General features: G+C 40.5%; 1 long non-coding RNA gene across 6 annotated transcripts in view; it reads left to right on the forward strand.

Annotated features, from left to right (window-relative positions):
• LOC106019390 (uncharacterized) overlaps positions 1 to 16,519 on the forward strand; it is a 140,304-nt gene that overhangs the window by 33,014 nt on the left and 90,771 nt on the right. For 2 of the 6 annotated variants that reach the window (XR_011809089.1, XR_002405429.4), the window contains exons 3-4: positions 6,328 to 6,600; positions 7,787 to 10,971. The exons of 3 other annotated variants lie outside the window; for them this stretch is intronic. This is a non-coding gene — a long non-coding RNA (uncharacterized lncRNA). Of the gene's footprint in view, positions 1 to 6,327; positions 7,299 to 7,786; positions 10,972 to 16,519 lie in introns of those variants that run through there. One more of the 6 variants, XR_011809087.1, reaches the window with a different exon arrangement.

The raw sequence follows: 16,519 nt of genomic DNA on the forward strand, positions 1-16,519 counted from the left end.
AATAGCTTAGGGATCTGAGAAATAAGATATTAGTCAATGCTATCTTTCAGTTCCTTTATATGGCATAAGCAGATTCACTTCACTCGTAAAATATCCTCATACACTTGTATTTTAAAGACGATTTTCTCTTTGTCTGTCTACTTCTATTATTCACATTGCTTTGATATCTGCATGTCAAAGCATTCCAGAGAAAAATCACCTTACAGCTGAGAGCAAGTGTGGAACATTTTAGCTCAAAAAGAGAATTTTTCATTAAGATATAAATAAATAAGAGTATGGATTATATTTGAAGGTAGGTCTTATTTATTCAGCATCTACAGCTGTGGTTGTGTTTTACAGAATAATGTAAAACGTATCCCTTTGTTTTATAGAACAGTTTCTCTTTGCCTCTGTAGACATCAACAGTTGGAGTGAATAACATTAATTTGATCCTGTCTCTTTTCACATTTATGGGAGCTTTTCCATCGACTACAATGAAGCCAGAAGCTGTTCTAATATGTTTTAACTTAGGTGTCAGACAGAGTTTAAACCTGGGTAAAGCTGTTTTCTGCCAGAGCTGTATTACTTTATTTTTCACTTATGTGTGGTTCTCCGGTGTGTAATGGGATGTTTATCCAGACTTCCAGGTGCCTGCATGAGAGTTAGAGAAACAAGAGCTGTTTGATCTTACCCTTCCCCTCTGGAAATGTCTCTCTCCCTATGCAAAGCATGGTAAGAAAGGTTTTCTTCCGTAGGTCAAACTCCAGCCCTGGTGGGTCTCCATAAAACTGCTCTGGAAATCACCCTGTTGGGGGGCCACCACATGTACTTGGTAGGGTGCTTCCAAAAACTAGCAGGGCTTCAGCATTCTGTCAAAACCAGAAGAGCAGGATTCATTACAAATCTTGTTTCTGTGTTCTAGGGAAGGAGTTTAAACTTGAGGCATTTTGGTTTCTGAAAGACTTCCAGTCTCTAAAAGGCGAGAGATTTTTAGAATCAAAATAAACTTCCCTGGAGTGCTTGCAGGCCTAAGGTCTCATATCTTGTCTCTCAGATGGAGAAGTGGATTGAGGCTTGACTTGAAATGTTAATATCACAACTGAGAAGGCTGCTGCATCATTCAGTCTGACTCCAGAGGGAAAAGACCAATCACTTTAGAGTTAAGATGCATGAGTGAGAGAGTGCACATGGGCCAGGAATGATTGACATCAAGAGAGGTTTTTTTTGCTCCGCTGGTTGGTACCTGAGAAGCTCCCTAGGCTTAGAATAAATAAGGGTCACTGAAGAACAGTACTCAAGGCTGCTGCTGCCACATAATCTATGGGTATGATAACGAATTTCCATGCTCTGGAGAATGGGATGCTATATTTAAACTGTTTAAGCCATGAACAGGTTTATACAACAGTGTCTTCCTTTTAGCTAGCAGCTGTGTAGGATCTTCCATGAAATTTGCTGGAAAGTGTAGGTTAAATAATAGTTTAAAAAACAAACAAAGCAAAACAAAACAAAACAACCACCAGCAATATCCTAGTCTCCACAAGCAGTCACCACATAATTTAGGCAATTGAACCTGTCATTCCAGATCCTAATCTGATAGTGCAGTGGGAATCCTGCACTGATATAGCCAGGCAGCCAGGGTATGGTTTGGGGAGTCTGGATTTATTATTGGGTTATGTTCAATAAAACATGTCAGAGTAGATTTCTGTTCAGGAGGTGATATGTAGGCCTAACTCTGGGTTTTGTAGCTATTCCATGAAACAGTTTCTTGAAAGAGTCTTAAAAACTTAATGCAGTTAAGGTTTTGCTCAGCCAATTTATGGCGTCTCCAAAAATAAATACAGTTTCAATAGAACAATGACTCCCTTGAGAGCTGAATCCATCCGTCTTGAAATTTAGTTTTGAAACAAGAGCTGACAATTGCTTCAACAGCCAAAGTGTCTTTGGTTTAGTGTGAGGACAGTCACCATGTGACTTTTCCTTTCTAGGCTACGTAAGGTAGAAGGTCACAGGGAGGAGGACTGTTTCTTTCCAGCATCAGAGCTGGCACTAGTTCTCACTGTGATTACAAAGAGAATTTCCTATCTTGGCTTTGGCAATGCCAGTGGCCTGCTGTGTAATTAATATGTATCGGGGCTACTGGGAGGGGGAGTAGCATGGAGGAGAACTGAAAGATAATAGTGTCAAAGCCCTGAAGAGTCACCCAGTGCATGAGTGGTATCTGTCTGAATGAAATGTCTTTATTTGGTAATTCCATAGTGGAATGGTATTTTGGGTGTCAGCTGTATGGCCAGCAAGGCACCAAGCTGCTAGGCAGGCATCAAACACAAATCAGGGCTGCTATCTAGCTTTGTTTGGCTAACTTGAATCTCTTTGATGAATACGTACTACTTTTTCATTATGTTTCTTCTAAGAAGAATGTCTACGTTTTTTTTTTTTCTTTAATTGGAAATAGTCGTATTGACAGATATTAATGATCACATAAGAGACTCATTTTAGCTGTTGTGCTAAAGTGATTTTTGAAAAAATCAGCTCCTGAAGCCTAAGTTTTCCACTGTTATTACTTTAACTTGAATCTCAAAGGCTTGAAACTCTGAAGCAGCATCTGGTTTGATTTAAAAATAAATAAAAGTTAAAACTCGAATCTGCTTGTTTCTCAAGTTCTCTGATAGTAGCTCCAAAAAAAACCCCCTATCACCTCTCATAAAGAGGTCTTGGAAGGTTTTAATGTCAAGCTCTACAAAGTACATTGCTTACAAAACACCGTATTCTGTCGCTATAATAATTTGGTTTCTACATCAGCGTTTAAGAATTTATTTTCAGAATTGTCTGCAGATGAGTGAATGAAAAAGCAAAACCAAGATTTTTCATGCTTATTTTAACATATATGAAAGTAGGAATTAAAGCATTCCTTTAATATTAATGGTGTTTGCTGCTTTGCTGGCAACATGTAAGTATCAAAATACATAGATTCTCTTTTATGCCTGGATTTCTGATCATGCTGAGAAACTATTGTACTGTTTGTGCATCAGAGAGGAACATACACGTATGCATCCCATGCGACTAGGAAGAAAGGGTTTGTGGGTTCTCTAGCACTCCTAATGCTGTTAAACCAACCTCTTGTGGCACCGTGCTGTGTGTGTTGTCATCAGAGGAGGTGGCCAGCTTTATAGCAGCTTGTTACGGAGAGGACTTAATAGCTTAAAGTAGCCCCAAATCATTTTTGAATTAAGTGAAATCATATTTCATAGTAATTTTGTATATATTGAACTCTTCATGTTGAAGTGCTTCCTCAGTAGGATTCTAAGATGACCACGACTGGTGGTGATGTTACTAGGGCAAAAGTGCAGCACCCTGAGTTATAGAATTGCTATCACAACGTTATGATAACTGGTAGCACTGCTTATGCATTTTAATTTTGCTCCATTTCTAAAGAGCAATCATACTTAAAAGGGGGGTTACCAAGGCACTGCTTAAGGCATAATTCCACGCCTAAATTCTATAGTAAGGTCTTGCAGTTTTGGTTAAGTTTTGGCACGTTGGGGCTCTTTATACATATCTTAAAGAAGTGTGCCTATTTTTCAACTGCTGGAAGTAGTTTGTGCCAGACAGAAACCAAGCCTAAACAGTCTCTGTCATGGTTAGATCTACAGGTCTGCACCCAGCGTATGGCCTAAGAATAGCGGTGCTGAGCCCAGTCGCCTTTGTGTGCTTTATTTGTTGAGCGTTGCATTAGCGATATATTCAATCCGCTCTTTGCCTGGTATTTGAAGCATGGAACTAGGCACTCCCTGGAAGTGGATTTTCTTTTTTGAAATGACAGCCAATTTACAGTAATTAATGTGATAAGGACAGCAGCTGTAGCAGTCTCTAATTCCTTAATCTTAGAGTAAGAGCTAGAAATGGATTAGTTAGAGATAAATATAGCTTATGGCGTTTTCTCCTGAGAACAAGCCCTTTAAAAATACTGCATTCTTGTAGCAGGACTGGCCAGCAGTGATGAAAGCAATTTTCCTTTGCTGGAGGGAATTATCCATGCTGGACTGAATGGAAAGAATAAATGTTGGCTTACTTTGAAGAAGGCAAATACAATTTTGACTGGAGGCAGTGAAGATAGTTTTGTGGGCTGATCTTGAGAGTGCGTTGGCCCCAGTAAGAAGGGTGTCTAGGTTCTGTCTGGTGTGCAAGGGCTTAATGCACGTGTCAGCCAGCAGACTGGGAAACTGGAGGAGAACAGATTGGGGAAGGGATGCTGCTGTTAGCACTTCTGCTGAGAGGTTTTTTGTCCTTCTTGTCCTTCAGTGCTCGAAGGAGTGAACAGGAAACATCGCAAGCATAAGGTGAAGAATATTTTTAATTAACCAGAATGTGTATATTCCCAATTCATTTATGTTTTCAAAGGTCACATAGGATTTTTTCCTCCATTAAAGAAATCATCACTGTATTCATAAGTGAAACTCACTTCCAGAACCTGTTGGAATTGTTTAAATGAAATGTACTATGAAAGAAAAGTCCTAAACTGACTCTAATTGAGGTACTTAGACACACCTTGACTTAATCATTTGCAACCCGAGTGTATTTATACGTCTAATCTGGAGGACAAGCTAATTTGATCTCTTTACATCTTATGACCTTTGCTGAGACAACCAAGAAGGCTGTTGGAAAGTGCTTGGACTGTTTCATCTAGGGGTGTTGTCCCCTAGAGACTAGTCTGAGGTTGTTATTTCTGACAGATGAGATCAGATTAATTTTTGGTTGCTGGATGAAGTATTAAAGCAGGTTCAGACCAAACCAATTTCTGGTAGTTTTTAAGAAGGCCATGATTTTAAAATCCTTGCTAATTGAAAATAAATTAGATCCTTAAAAGTTGCCATGCAGTTAACCTGGTTTATTATCCTTCCCAAAAGCACAACATCCACTTGCCAGAAAATAGCTAATAATTTAGTGTGCATAGACTTGCGAATGGTAAAGCTTTGCGTTGGTCTGCGCTGACCTTTCTGTCTGATTTAAAGTCTGTTGTGAAAGAGCTCTGAGGAGAATCCCCACATCTTTCACTGCAAAGGTGAAAGCTTTGATGTGAGCGCTCAAGTTAAAGGCTGCTGCGGGGGGAAAAATGAACAGCTAATTCCTTGGTGAGGTTGGTTGGGGGAAAAAAAAAAAAAAAGAAAGCCTCTGTTGAGCACAGCCGTGTCAGGGTGTTATGGATGTTAAATATAATTTTTGTGGTGGTATTGATTTGGAATTGTAGTTTTGGAAACTGAGAGAGAGATGCTGAGGAAAATCAGCATGTTTTAACCCGTTTCCTGTTAATGGTGCAGGGAGTTTGTTTTAGCCACCAGAGATGTGCTAAACCTTTAAGGAAGTCCTTTCCTGGCATTTGAGATCCCTTCCTGTTGCATCCATTTGCAAGCCAGGTGTGCTAGCATCCAGCAGACTCCACATTTCCCATGTCCTGTCTGCTTTCCAGCGGGCTGCTGGGGCATTGCAGAGCCACCAAGGAGAGCTCCGTGCGGTCTCTGGTCACTGACAAAGTGTCCTGTGCACACAGCAGTGTGTTTGCACCTTCCTGCTGACTCTGGGAGGAGAGGTGACTGACTGTGCTCCAGAAGGACAACTCTTCATCACCTGCACTTCAGGTGATCACAGTGTAGGTCTTGCTTCAAGCGGTGCTGTAAAACTGTTCTGTCAAGGTGGGATTGGTACCTTATGTGAGCAGATACTTTCCTGCACATTTCCTTGCCATGTTGTGCCTTTTCATTGCTGAATTTGGCCATTTCTTTGAGATGAGATACATCAGTATCTCATATCTTAGAAGTGAATTGATTTTTTCCCCTAGTTCCTGTTCAATAAGAACTTTAACAAAACTTTCAAGAAGAAGAGGTGTATTTTCATTGCTCAAGTGTGCCGGAGTGCTTTTCAGCTATTTCCAGCCTGATGGTGTTTGTGAAAAGTTACGAAGCTGCTGTTCTCACTCATGTGGAGTAATAGTTTTGCAGAAATCAGCTGGACTATTATTGAGGCAAAATACCACTCAGCATGAGGAAGGCTGGTAGGGGGAGGCGATGTGCAGCACAGAGCTTTAGGTAGTGCTTATAATAACCACACTGTTTGTTCTCCACACTGGTGTCTGTGCTGTGGCAGGGCACTGGAGCATCAGTGATTGAAAAATTGATGGCATGTGGCGATGTGTATGTTGGCCAGCTCTGAGGATGTATTTGTCATGGTGTGCCTGTTCTGTGAAGCAGCAATGAAGCAGTTAAGATAGATGGGAATCGTGTGGCTAAAAATCCCGCATTTACTTTGAAAACTCATCCAAGGTGCTTACAGACCGTTTTTATTGCTGTCCCTCAGGATTTGTGCACAGTTTCTGGAAAACACAGTGTATGCTGCTGATAGAGATATGTCTCCTTTTTCTGCCATCCAAATGCCAAACAAAGAGGAATGGAAACCAAATGGAAGCAGAGTGCTTTTGTTCGTGAACTGAAAAATTTATGGATATTTGTAAAAATGCAGAAGAACTTGGTCTGCTGCTGAGAAGCAAAGATAAGAAGTAGAACCTGTCACTGGCAGGGTATTTTGGGGTCAGCTTCAGGCAGGGTGCGTCAATCCCTGGATGCCCACGTGGTGAGTAGATTCCTGCCTAAACAATGGGCCTGAGGTGCCTCCTTTTTAACATGCCTTTGACTTGACAGAGCTGGTCATTACTTTGGCCGCTGAAATGATGGAGGGTTCACGGACTGTCTCTGCTGAGTAATAAATAATGAGTCTGATTTCACTGGGACAGAGCATCTGGGCTCATGATTAAAAAACAAGTGCTGCTATTATATACTTTTGGAATTACTTAATTGTGAATACTTAAGCAGAAACTCAGTTCCTTCACTGCACAGAAGACTGTTGTGTTTGAAACAAGTTATTAGCTTCTGAAAACATAGACTTTATCTTCATTTAGAACTGCATATCCAGTGCAGCAGCCCTCTCCCCTTGCATCCCTGGGCCCTGTGTGGCTGCTTTTGGGAGTCTTGCTGCAGTTCTAATCTCGGTGACCTTTTGGAAGGCAGCGGGGGGAGATTTCACTTCCCTCTGACAACTTGGAAGAGGTTGAATGAGATTTATTGGAATCACTTGCTCTGCTATTGCTCTTCCTCCTTCCATATCAGTATTGTGCTTCCCTTTTCCCTGTCTTCCTTCCTCATCAGTGTTTGCCAATGATGTCCTTAGGGGCTTCTGAAATTTATTTTTGAGAATCAGAGTGGGAACTTTTTGCAGGAGATTTTACAAAATGCAACAACTGAAGGAAAAAATAAACAAATTGTGGCCAGTGAGCTCTTCCAGAACAATCACTGCTGTTTGCAGGTTACATCAGAGAATGGTCATTTGTTGGTGTGCTCAGTAATTTGTAAGTAACAATTAGCAATGTCAGGTTGTCCTAGAGCTTGCCTGGCAGTTACCTGCACTTAGAAGTACAGAGTCCAGTATGTATGTATTGTTTTTATTTAAGTATTTTTGTGTGTGTGTATAGGCATATCAGGTAGGGCTGAATCCATGTCTTCAGTTATACTGTAACCAAAGCCACACTTGGTATTCCTCGATATTGTAATTATAAGGTCAATGAATTACTACTGGATGCCTTCTAAGTCTATGTAATGCCTTTTATAATCAAGTACACACAGTGCTCTTGCAGCTGCGATTGTCTGAAGTGAAGAAAGGCTTGTAGAAAGAGATTTGGTTTTTTATTAGCTGGAAAAATCAGAGAAGCTTTCAGATACTTATGCCAGTTACATTTTTTTTTTTTTTTTTGCTTCTGTTTCAGCAAGAAGGTCAAAGTAATCAAAGTATCTAAAAAGCACATCACAGTAATGTCTTGAATGTTAGTAGAAATCTGATTGTGTGGACTCCAGGAGCAATCATTTTGTATTGAGCAATACTTCCTGCCTCACCAGGTAAATACCCCTTGGATCTTGGCTCTTCATTTTCACAAATGTAAGAACATTTTTAAGCCTTATTGGGACAGGCTGGGGGAGGCTGACTGGAGGGATGTGAATTTAATGTGAATGGAGGCACTTCTAATGCTAATATACCTTCTATAGCATCAGTAATAAATGCTGGAATAGGGCGTTGCTGGCAAGTTTATAATGACAGGCTGCAGCAGTGTCGTTTTCTGTTGCCATTATGATCTGGTCCCGCTAACTGGGCTGGAGTGCTTTAAGGCTCCGTGCTTTCTTTGAATTACGGCCTTTGCTTCTCGACTCTTCAGGAATCTTTCATTGCTGCCTCTCTCGACATCTATTTGCAGCTTCACCATTGCAATGAAAGGGATCAACAAACACAGAGAAAATTAAAGAGGCCATTGCATTAGAACACGTAACTATTCACAAAATATATTGGGCTATAAAACTGGTTACTTGTTTTCATTACAAGGGCTCCATGGCTAATATTATATTATACAAATTAGACCATTCTTTTAACAATGACTGTAATGGGGATGATGTACTGAAAGCCTTAGTTTGTTCTTCTAACAGCATCAATATTGAAAGTTTATGTCCTCCTCTTAATAGCTCTTCTCCTAAACAGAACTTACATTTGAGGCCCAAAGACTTCTTTAATTGCGCTGTGCTAATTAGAAATGACGCGTTAGTAGGAGTTTTACAGATGCTATGCAGCTGGCCACAGGAGGGCTACTTGCAACATAACATGAGTTCAGTAATGTGGCACTTCCAGATTATGATGGGTATAAAAATTACTTTTCTAAGCAGGCTTTTTGGAGGGAAGGATGAAGTTTTGAGGAAAGCAAGCTTAATTATTCTAATCTGAAGAGGTTAAATTGATGATGATGTCTTTTCAGGAAGGGGCCAAGAGAAAAGGGAAGAAAATCAGGATACAAAGTGAGAACAGCTAAGGAACAAAGAAGAATACTAGGGTGGTGTGGGGAGTGAGGACTGAAAAGGTTATAGTTGCTAAAGGTATGATCTGCTAGTGTTCAGAGATTATCTTTTTGGGCATATTCCCCTTTGCTTTTTTCTTATGTGAAACAGCACATCTCATGCAAGAAAAGGTATTTAAATTTTTTTGTTTTTGCATTGTGCTGACTTGGTTGCTGCTTTCCATCTAGTTGAACCGGATGGAATTATGTTTATTTTGGCTGAAATTCACCAGTTAAATATTTACTGTTTGGTGACTGATGTCTACCAGCAGTGCTGAGGTCTGATCAATTTTAACTTCTCTTTCCACTGTACTTGGTGGTCCAAGTGATGAGAAGGCTGTTTTTGCGTGTAGGAATTTATTACCCTGATGTTTACATATTTTAAATCAAATCCTGCATGCAGTTTCAGATGTAGATGCACGCGTAGGCTTCTGGTAAGAAACAAGGATAAATGTGCATTCTACTGAAAAGTGAAACGCCTAAGATCTCACATTTTCATGCAAAAACACGGTGATACCTTAATTCTCTATTCCAGAAGAGCCTTCAGATCTGCCCTCACTGCTCTGGTTGCTTGGGATGCAGGCCATGTCCAGTTATTGTGGGGAGCTCTAACAACTGACAAAACCTTTATCTAAACCTCCATATGGCACATCACCGAAGTACCTAGACATGTGCACTTTTGTCTTTGGTCATTTCCTACAGAAAATACAATTAGGCTTGGCTGTCAGACAGATGAAATCTGTCACATTCCTCCTGTAGGAGCTGAACTTGGTCCAGCCCAATAAATAGGAAGAATACTCACCCATAAAATTGCAAGTGGCGCCTGTGATTTCAATGCACGTGGGCTAAGATTCTGTGGAATCTGGCACATGCCACTTTCTGGCTGAACAGCCTGTTTCTGGGATCAGCGCTGCTTCCCTGCTCTGCCACACTAAAAACCCTTGCAATAAAGCTGCAGATGGTTTTGCCACACCTTCCCTAAAAGGGCAGTTTCCTACAGAAAGCGGGACTTTGTAGCTTTCTGAGGAAGAACCTTACCATCGAGATTTGCTCAAATCGCCTTACTAGAAAAACCTTAGGAAGTGATTTGCTTTGTATCGCTCCTTCTTGCATCTTCATAGTTTTTAACATGCCCTGCCTGCTGTAGACATGTCAAAGAGGAGGAAAAAATTACGACCCAATCAGAAGTTTCATAATGTCTTGTTTTCCTGTTCCTGAGTTATCCAGCAGCAGGTCATATTTCACAGAGCCATTTGTTATTTGCAGTGGTTGAAATTGGGCTGATGTTGGACAGGCTTGTTACCCTCAGGTGAGCAGTCACAGGTAACTGCGTGCTGGGAGCTGTGCCTTGGGTTAGGTGGGGATTTGGGCTGTGTGGAGCTCACCCATTCCTTGGCTGCCTGGTTATTATGTTATGGCCCCTCTTTCAAGGATGGAGGGCTCCAGATGCCCTTTACTGACAGCTATGGGGGCAAGTTTGCAGAATAATTATCACCAGTGGTGTAACAGACAGTATATCATTCTCTTCTTTCACGTTATTTCTGACAAAATGCCTTTAGGTGTGCGTGTGACAATTTTATTTTCAAAAGGGCGCAGCCTTTTATCACGGCATTTCTCAGGGCAGCAGCTTGTGTATTAGAGCATCTGCCAGGGGGAATTGAGGTATTGCCTGTATTTTTCTTGACACAACATTGTATTTCATACTGTAAACCTAACAAGTAGGTGGAATTAACTGATCTTCACTTGTACCATGGCTATGTGTTATCACACTTGATTATCACCTGTGTGCACAAAATCCATTTTGTAAAGTTGTCCTTTAGGACATTGTATGTCAACAAAACATTAAATGCTCTTTTCTTGTCCTGTCCTGTACAAATACTGTATGACGGTTACCAACTGCTTGAGTTTACTGGTCTGTCTTCTGTTTCCATCTCTACAATTGTCCTGCTATTGCAAACAATTTAGTAATTGTGCTGTCTGGTCCCAGTGGTTTCAGTACTGCATGTTGTTCATTTAACTAATTGCATGGAGCCCTGACTCTAGCTGAAAGAACAATGGTGCATTAAATCAATAGTATCACAAGTGGGGGTATTTGCTCTATCTGTCAAGTGTGCTTTCCAAACACTGCTCCTCACCTTGTGTTGTGGCTGCCAGAACCAGCCAGTTCTGTGCTCCACCAGCACAGTGAATCAGAGAATCAATAAAGATTGGAAGAGACCTTTAGGTTCATCTGGTCCAACCATCACTCTACCACCAATATCACCCACTAAACCATGTCCCTAAGCGCCAGGTCCAACCTTTCCTTGAACACCCACAGGGATGGTGATGCCACCACCTCCCTGGGCAACTCGTCCCAGTACCTGACTGCTCTTTCTGAGAAGAAATGTCTCCTAAATGTGGGCTATCTGGGTTGTGGCAGGAAGCGGTGTGCTAAGGACCCTGTGCTCAACAGGCTTGGGACCACGTTTGCAGCTGCTTGCTGCTGGGCATGAGGCTGTGTTTGTATGAGCAAAGTCTTCAGGAGAGGGGTGGTGATCACTGGACACTTCTGCAATCTTGGGAGAACTTGCTCATGGTGTTGCTGGTCCCTGCTTCAATTTGTTTCCTTCTTTGCATCCTGGTCACTTAATGGTCAACTGTCCATATTTTTTAATTCTAGGGAGCTAGTTGGGAGGAGGAGTTGCTAAAGAAATGCTCCTTAGAGGCTTTCATGGGCACCAGCTTTACAGCTTATTTCTGAGCAGATAAGTGCCTGGACTACAGGCAATAGCTGCTACTGTTAGGGTCGAAAGAGTATTACCCAGTGGGGGGGCACTGCCAATGGGCTGAATGGGCATGAATTTGTATTGCTGTCCCAATTCTAGGTATTCAGGACTGAAGTCTCCTGGAAAAACAGTCAGAGGTGAAGCATTACTTCTGTGTGTTGATATGTATGCTCTGTGGAAATAAAGCTTTGCTTTTCAGGTGCTGTTAATATTTTCCTAAAATTCTATTCAGTAATAAGAACATAAAAAAATGTTTTAAAGAACTACTTGCATCTCAATTTGCTTTTTTAGCATTCTGTTCTTGTTGCCCAGCATTCATGCTTTTGACAGTAGTCTTGAATTGTAAATATCTTCATTTGCAACACTTCTTTTCAGTATGAGGCATGTCACTTTGACAGGAGGTCATTCAGGACTTTCATATTGCATCAAGGAGTCCAAGATTAATCTAAAAAGGTGTCTAGAAATAATTTAAGTGCAATACATCTCAGGTACTATCAAGGTAAAAGTCAAACAATGGCAGGATGCTGTAAGCCAGTGATACATGCAGGGCGGGTAGCTAATTCACAGGCTTTGTCTAGTACTTTATCCAGTTTATAACAGAGCATGCTGAAACTGAAAGGCAGCTCCCAGTAATCATTTGAAGTCTTTGCTACTTTACAGAAACAGCTTCAGCAAAACTGAGTGGCTGGGAGAACAGTTCAGTAGTAGATTGAACACAGGGCAAGTGTAAGTGTAGGACTGTAATGGACTATCTAGGACACTAAGTCCTGTACCAGGAATCTTAGGCAGCTGTATAGTAAGCAAAATCATATGTTTCTAGAAGGGTTTCTCTGATAAGTGTGCTTCACATTTTGCCTTGAAGTCTGGTTTCTGTTTTTTTTTTTTTTTTTTTTTTTTTTTTTTTTTTTTCCTCCTCTCCTTTCTTTTCCCTTTAAAGCTGTAACTGAAGTCTTTTGACTTACAGTGAAACTGAGCTGATGGCTTCTCCCCCATCAGGAAGACACTTGCAAACAATTGCTCTCCCGTGCCTCTCTTGCTGCTGGAAACTTTTTTAAAGATTAGTAGTCTACAGTGCCATTTCAAGATTCAGACATTCATTCCATGCACCATTACCCATGGAAGAAGGAAAAATAGACTATTATAACTGTAAGTGAAATACTCTAAGCTAATGGACAGTATAAGAGATGTGTACTTTGCACATACACACTATTGGTTTAGAAAGAGAGTGCATGACTTTGACATGCCTTCCTCTAATGGAAAAGCAGTTAATAACATAGAATATTCTTCCTCGGAAGAGACGTGATTGCCACCCACCTATCTTACGTGGGAAGAACAGGTTTGTGAGAGAGAATATGGTTTGTGAGAGAGAAATATATTTAGGCTCACTTAAGAGACTTCATGACACTAGAGAGCTAGTAGTAAAGTATAGTAGAGCCATTTGCTTTTTACTGCTGACCAATTAAGATGGAAAATGTATGAATTGAATGTCCTTGCTAAACAGCAACAAGAAAGGATCTCTCCAGTGTGATAATTGTAAGTAGTGGAGAGGGTGCTCTTGTGATTTTTCTGCCTACAGTCTCTCTTGCTTTTATATGTTAGCTTTTGAGACAGTAGCATGGATTTCATACACACATTTGTGTTTATATATAAATACACACACTCACACACACACACATATACATGTATATAACTATATATAAAAATACACAAAACTTTGTAAACAAAAAGGAGGGTCAACTGTCAAATAACTTGCTTGGTTACATTCATATCTGTTGTGTGTGGTTTGCTTTCACATCATGAGCCTTTCTTTCCAAAGTTCCTCTTAAAGTTTTTCTGCTTAATTCACATGAAAGCCACCCAGTTCCGTCTTTTGAATACTGTTTTTAGTCGACAAAGCTTCACTCCTATGCAAACTTTTCCCCTCTGTCTCATGCTACAAACGAAGCTAATCTTTCTGAGCAATGCTTAGAAGTGTCTGCTTTTAACTAACACAGTATGTGTCAGGAGAGTAAGACTAAAAGGCTTTAAGTGACTGGGGCCTGTCTGCAAACTGTTTCAGTCTTCAACTATACCGTTTCTTTTCTTTACTTACCTGCTTGTTGATGACCACAGTTTATGCACGTTCTGTCTCTTTCTAAAGATGTTGGAACTGAACTCAGTTTTCTCCTGGTGCTGTATACAAGGATATTCCTGGAGGCATTCAGTCTGCTTTGGACTGGACCCAAAAGATGTAAATAACTATGTCCTCCTTGCAGAAGGGAGATATAAAGGAAACAAGATGCATAGTTTTCATGCAAAATTTTTATTCCACAGATTCTTTGTAGTGCCCTTTCTAGGGCAATCTATAGATATAATCATATACCCTGAATTTCCAAAACTTTGTCTGACCTTACTAATGACTGAAAAGCTTAAAAAGCCTTTGGGTCAAAATAACTCTTCTAGAATTAAATAGTGACATTTTGAAAAGGCACAGGTGATTTTGCTGTTTGAATTTTCATTTTCTTTTAGATTCTCTGCACACTACTCAGAAAATTCTCCTTGATCTAATTACCAGCTTTTCCTTAAATGTTCACAGTCTGCCCAAATCTGTGTCTTTCTCCTACTTATCCTGATTTATTTCAATCCCATTCTCAGTCTCTTAAGGTGCCTTGGTCCTTGGTTCACTTCCTTGCCAACTGTAAATCTTCTTGTTCTTCAGTTCCATTTCCTTCCTAAAAGATTTTGGTCCTCTGGTTCCTCTCCTTGTCCTGACCAGGTACTTCTGGATGTCTCAATTATTTCTCCAACAAATCCTTCACTACCTTGTGATGTTGCATCTGTAAGAGAAGGATGCCTCGGCAGGTCACTAGTTTTCTCTGCTGGGTTTTCTCTGACTACTAAAGATTTTGCATGGTCTTATCTTTCTTTGAGTCAGTGGGCTGTCGGCTCCATGGCTTACTTAACGCTAGACACACTTCAGATCTCTGCTAGTATGAAAAGAGCAATTGACTCAACTCAGATTGCCGTGCCATGCTGGGATCTAGACAGTTTTTAGCGAAAGTAATGTGGAGATGGGGACTGTCTTGTACAAGGGAGGGATGGCTTTAGTCCAGTGCACGTAGAGGAACTAGCGTGTGTGATAGCTGGTTGGAGAAAGTGGTTCAATAAACATGATTAATAATGATACTTTTATCATACAAAATGGAATAGCTGTTCTGACATAATATGAAAAACTGTCTGGCTTGCAAACTTTATCATTGTATTTAATTGATAAGCATGGTAGGAATACTGATCATAAAACAGCAGGCTGTAGCCTCTGAGATCCCTATGAAGTATATTAATGAATTGTGACATAAATTATGTTCTTTTTTAAAATTTGTTATACATTATAACTCCAATTATTATTTGGACTTAAACAAAAACAACACAAAACAGAAATAACCCCAAGCCAATAAAACCCCACGCATACAGAACTTTATAAAGTACATAAATTTTGCTTCAGTCTGCTTCCTTTGAAATCAGTTGGAAAATTCCTATTGACTGTGATAGGAACAGAGGTTTTTGCTGCACTGAATGCATTTGAAATTTCCTTTATTTGTATCTGTAGTTAGTGTTTAGGGAAAAGCCTAGGAATGCTAAGAGCTAAGGATGTGGTTGTGTCATCTTCATCTGATGTGGAAGGGGCTTTCTTCTAAGTGAATGGAAGATTAAAGTTATCTTCGATATTGGCTTTATTGCAAATCATAAGGTTATTAATTAAATGGCCAAGACTTATTAATGATGAGAGAATTATTAATTAACAGAGAATTATAGCTTCATCAGGTTGTTCTCTTCTGGATCTGAATTGTAATACCTCCTAACTTTGACATGGGTATTACCAGCTTAAACCTGTCTATGTTAAAAACAAACAAAAAAAAAAAAGTTTGATTATTTCTGTAGGCCTAATTGTTCTCAGAGTTATTTAATTTTAGCTGAACAGATTGTAGTAAGGTAGGAGGGTGTTTGTGGAAGGTAAGGAGAGGGAATCTTTGTGGTATGGCTTACTTGAGCCAAGGTTTACCTTTAATTTCTTAAGATGTCAAAATATTGGGGACTAGAACATGGTACTGTCTAACTCTGGTAATAGTTAGACCAAAAAGCTTTTGGCTTATGCCATAAACATGCATGTGTGGCAGACCAAACAGCAGAGTTAATGTACCTTCAGATTTACTCACAACTCTTAAAACACTGACGTGCTGTTCTCCCTTTGGCTGCTGCCCCTGCAATCCCCTTTGCTGGTTATCAGCTGCTTCCTCTGAGCGTGGCAGGTCTCCCTTACCACTGCTGCTCAGCCAGGAGGCTTGGGCAGTTGCTCTCACTCATACGGTCATCTTTGGTCAGCAGCCTCCCTCAGGAGGTACCTGCACCCTTGCCCTGGAGCCACACTGGTGCCCTGAACCTCAGAGAGATGCCAGCACACAGCGTGTTCATCTTCCATCCCAGTGGGATCACCCACAAGGGCGGTAGCAGAGTTGTTGTCATGTTTGCCCAATTGCATTGCCTATAGCTGCTCCAGAAGTCAAGAGTTAGATTCCTTAAACACAGGTCTAAGTCCTGTGTCTAGGACTTCTCAGTAGTGGTTAGGCTGAATGCAACGCTCCCTGAGGAAGGTAATGGATGCTAACTGATCTCCAGCTATTGTAGATTCGAGGCAAGTGGCACCTTTCTACTTTCTCAATCCTTGCCAAAATACTTGACGGGAGTTGAAGGGAAGCAACGTTCTTGGTTTAGACATAAAATTGCCAGTGCAAGTCAGAACTCAGCTTGTAAAGCAATAATACATGAGAGAGAATTTCACTAAGAGAAGTGAAAGAGTGAATACTACACAAATTCATTTGAG

The sequence above is a fragment of the Anas platyrhynchos genome, chromosome 4, assembly GCF_047663525.1.
Source record: "Anas platyrhynchos isolate ZD024472 breed Pekin duck chromosome 4, IASCAAS_PekinDuck_T2T, whole genome shotgun sequence".
NCBI classification, from domain to species: domain Eukaryota; kingdom Metazoa; phylum Chordata; class Aves; order Anseriformes; family Anatidae; genus Anas; species Anas platyrhynchos.